A 4,542-nucleotide genomic window follows, 5' to 3' on the forward strand; every position below is an offset into this window, starting at 1 on the left:
AAAATTCATCAAGCTTCATACACATAGTATAATCTACCACGTAAGTATCGTACATACCAGAACTTTCCTGTATTTATTCATTTTCATTCTCACCTCTTGTTCTAATACATTAATTCATTCGAAAGTCTTTCCACACTTTAAGAGCTTGCACACTTAGTGCATTAATGATTAGCCAAAGTTGTTAAGATCTCGCACACTTAGTGCCATCTCAAATAACTGAAACTATCTCGGTATCGCACACTTAGTGATTCGTATAGCCAAAGCTATTTCAAATCGCACAGTTAGTGCTATTTATAGCCGAAGCTATTTTGAATCGTACACTTAGTGTCGAACATAGTCGATTTATCATCATCTTCAAACCATAATCAAATATATACAATTTATGCATTATCAAAGCAAATAACTTAATTTGTAGCATCATTTATCACGTACGAACTTACCTCGTACTCTGAATTGATAATTCGGATTATTTATTCTATAACCTTCGATTTCCCTCGATCAAATCTGAATTCTTCCTTTCTTGATCTATATATATAAAAATTAACCTTCTTATTCAACAAATCATTCAATTCAATCCATATACACATATTTAGGGCATTTTACAAATTAGCCCTCACATTTTCACATTTTAACAATTTAGTTCCTAATTCATAAAATCACAAAATACACAAAATTTCTTTATACCATTGCCTAGCCGAATTTTACCCTAGCTCATAAAAGCCCACATATTTCATTTATTTCACATTTTAGCCCCTCAATTTCTCATTTTCACAAGTTAGTACAAATTACTCAAATTCATCAAAAATCCCAATACAAAACATGATAATCCAACACATATCTTTCATATACTATCATCAAAATTCATAAAAATCATAATTTCATCAATGGCTCAAGTCAAAATCATCTACAATTTTAGAAATTGAGACATGGGCTTGATAGATTACTAAGCAACAATCACAAAAACATAGAAATTATCAAAAACTGATCAAAACACATACCTTAATCCTCAAATTTCCTAGCCGAACCCTAAAAGCTTTTTTTTTCTTTTTCTTTCTAATTTTCGGCAATAGATGATGAATTTGGTAGAAAATATGGCTTTTTTTATTTAATTTCTAATTAATACATCATTTACCATATTAACCTTACTAAATCATTAACATATAACATATAAACTATGGATATAAATGTCCACTAACCTTTACCATGGTTAAATATCAACATAAAGACCCCTTAATAATAACGACACATCAATTAAGCCATTATTCAAATAGTAGGCCATTTTAACATTTTATGCGATTAAGTCCTTTTTCAAAATTAAACACACAATCAATCAAATTTTCATACGAAACATTCACACATGCTTAACCACATACTGTAAACACAAAAAATAATATTTAAATATTTTTTGACTTGGATTTGTGGTCACGAAACCACTATTCCAATTAAGGTCTAAACCAAGTTATTACATTGATATGCTTTACATAGTTACCTTAAAATAGAATGAATGGTAAGTTAAGTACCATGTTATACAAATTTACTAAGCATTATATGCTTATTGAGTTTTATTTCCCTATTTTATAGTGAATCAGAAGCTTGTTGGATTGGAAGCTTGGCAGAGATCACTCACACTATCAATCGGCCCATGTCAATATAATATGGTAAATCAATTATGGTTGTAATGGCATGTATAGGATATGTTTTCCATATTGGCATGTAAATGTAAATGATGCTTGTAATCTAGCCATTAGAATTTCTAGTAATGGTTTATTTCGATATACATATAATGTCAAACTATGGTAGCCACATATATGTTAATTAATTGATCAAATTATGTCTAACTTGAGGACTTAATTAAGGTAAGATTAGACACATGTATGCATGGAATGATATGCCATGTTGAATGATGGAATTTTTTTAATTTGAGTGCTTGGAATTGTTGGATTGCACTTAGTATGTTTTGGTGCAGGAAAATGGTGAATTTGAGTGACAAATGAGGCTAGGAAATGACTTTATTTTGTCCATACTGGTAGACATACGGGCGTGTGTCTAGGACGTGTGTGACACACGGCTAAGTACATGGGCGTGTAGTTAGGTCGTGTGTCCCTATACCTTAGTTTTGAGAAACAGAATGCTTAGAATTGAGCACACAGGTAGAGACACGGGCGTGCGTCTCAGCCGTGTGAAACCTACAGTTAATTTTGAATTGATTTAATTAACCACATAGCCTATCACACAGGATTGTGGCATGGCCGTGTGCACAAGTCAGAGAGTTACACGGGGTCAAACATGGCCTCCAGCACGGGCATGTCCTAGGGTCACACGGGTGTGTCACTTGGACAACACGGGCATGTGAACCCTACACCTTGGAAAATTTTTGCAATTTCATAAAAAATTCTTAGAGGTTCCGATTAAGTCTTAACTCAATTCTAATGCTCGTATTGAACCTCGAGGGTCAATTTAAGGGACATTACAAATGATTTTGGAATTTGAATAGTAACTTGCATGATTTATCTGTAAATGTTTTTTAAAGTCCTGGTAATGCTCCGAAACCCTTTTCCAACGACGGATACGGGTTAGGGGTGTTACATTTGCAATTTAGTCCTTTCTTGAATTATTATATCATAATATACTTCTCAATGTTTTCATAACTCAAAATTTCCCTTTTTTTCACTTTATTTCCTTATTTTACTATATCAAGGATATATCTTACTTTCTTATTGTAGAAATTTTCGGGGTACTATAGTGGTTACATTTCGGTAACATATTTTAAGCAAAATAAGGGTTCACTTATTTATGTTAAGTTAAATAAATTGCTATGTACTTACTAAGTTTTTTTTAAGCTTATACGAGTTTATGTGTCATTTTGTAGATTACTTTTGCTAACTTGGGACGGATCGAAACTTTGGCTCACACTATCCATCATTGTTAGTAGCTTTTGAACTCTTTTGGGATTGTGGCATGTATATGTGGCTATAAGTATATATGTATATATGCCATGTGTCTCGTTTAGAAATGTAGAGAATTGGTACTTTGTTGGGAATGGCATATATGCATGTTAATGCTAGTAGTTGAATGGCTTGGTTAGTGCCATTTAGTATGTTTTGGTAAGTAAATTAAATGGTATTTATAGATATAAATATGCCTAGAAGTTAGTTGATTATTTTGGACAATTTGAGTACATGGTTGTACATGTTTTGATGTAGTTATTGAGGTGCCTTTCGGCATATTGGTTGTATGTTATTATATAACATGTATATAGTTAGAATATGCATGATTTTAGTGCCTTGTTATGGCTAGTAATTATGGGCAAATGTGCTTGTAGGTACATGTCTTGTTGGTGAGAAAAATGGCTTGGAAATGACCTATTTGTCATCCACACGGGCAGAGACATGATCATGTGTCTTAGCCGTGTGTGACACACGGCTGTGTGTCCTCTATAACTTTCAAAGGGTTGCAAGTCAGGCTGTTACATGGCCTAGCACATGGCCTAGTACATGGCCTAGCACACGGGCATGTGAGTTTATTTCGAAGGGTACACGGCCTGGCACACGGGCATGTGGGGCAACTTCGAGAGGTACACGGCCTGACACACGAGTGTGTGGCCCTACTCAAAGAGTTACACGGGTGAGGACATGGGCTAGAACACGGCTGTGTGTCCCTAGCTCGAAGGTTACATGGCCTGAGACATGCGCGTGTGTCTCAGCCATGTGACTCACACGGCCGTGTGACCCCTATTTTGTAAATTTCACAACATTTTCCCAAACTTTCCAAATTGTTTCAAATTAGTCTCGATTTGCTTCTAAGCTATTATTAAGGCCTCGAGGGCTCGATTTAGGACAGTATTCATGTGTATGAGTGAGTTATTATAAGATTTAAAGTATTTAATGCTAAAATGTTTAAACGATTCTAATTGTACAGTAATGCTCCATAACCCTAATCTGATGACGGAGACGGGTAAGGGGTGTTACATGGTCACTCCATCAAGACTAAAGCGCAAATTTACATCAATCCCATTATAAAAAGCTTGAAGTTGCAACCAACCTTGGAGGCCATGATATGGGCACTTACATAATGTGAGTTTAAAGCACTCCCATGCTTCGTATAGTAATTCCCTTTCCAATTGCCAAAAATTCGTAATATCCATACAAAGCTTCATTGTCTTGATCGAGCGAAAGTATTTCACCAAGAATTTGCTCGCTACCTCATCCCAAGTGTTGATTGAATCTACATGTGAATCTGACCACATAAACGCATCATTAGTAAGAGAGAAAGTGTAACACCCCTAACCTGTATCCGTCGCCAGAATAGGGTTACAGAACATTACCAGAACTTTCAAAACATTTTTCATATAATTCTCGTAAATTACTATTCATTAATCGATATTATTCATAACGTCCCTTAAATGGACCCTCGAGGCCTAATACAAGCATTAGAATCAAGTCCAGACTTAATCAGGAACTCTAAGAATTTTTTATGAAATTTCAAAAATTTTCCAAAGTACAGGCTCACATGCTCGTGTGGTCCAAGGACACGCCCGTGTTG

At 34.9% G+C, this 4,542-nt stretch overlaps 1 non-coding gene across 1 annotated transcript; it reads left to right on the top strand.

Annotated features, from left to right (window-relative positions):
- Positions 1-4,046: 4,046 nt before the first annotated feature.
- Positions 4,047-4,153, top strand: LOC121231252 (small nucleolar RNA R71). Its single transcript, XR_005929316.1, has one exon. It is a non-coding gene; the product is annotated as a small nucleolar RNA R71 (small nucleolar RNA).
- The last annotated feature ends 389 nt before the right edge of the window (positions 4,154-4,542 follow it).

Source organism: Gossypium hirsutum, chromosome A06, assembly GCF_007990345.1.
Source record: "Gossypium hirsutum isolate 1008001.06 chromosome A06, Gossypium_hirsutum_v2.1, whole genome shotgun sequence".
In the NCBI taxonomy this organism is placed as follows: Eukaryota; Viridiplantae; Streptophyta; class Magnoliopsida; order Malvales; family Malvaceae; genus Gossypium; species Gossypium hirsutum.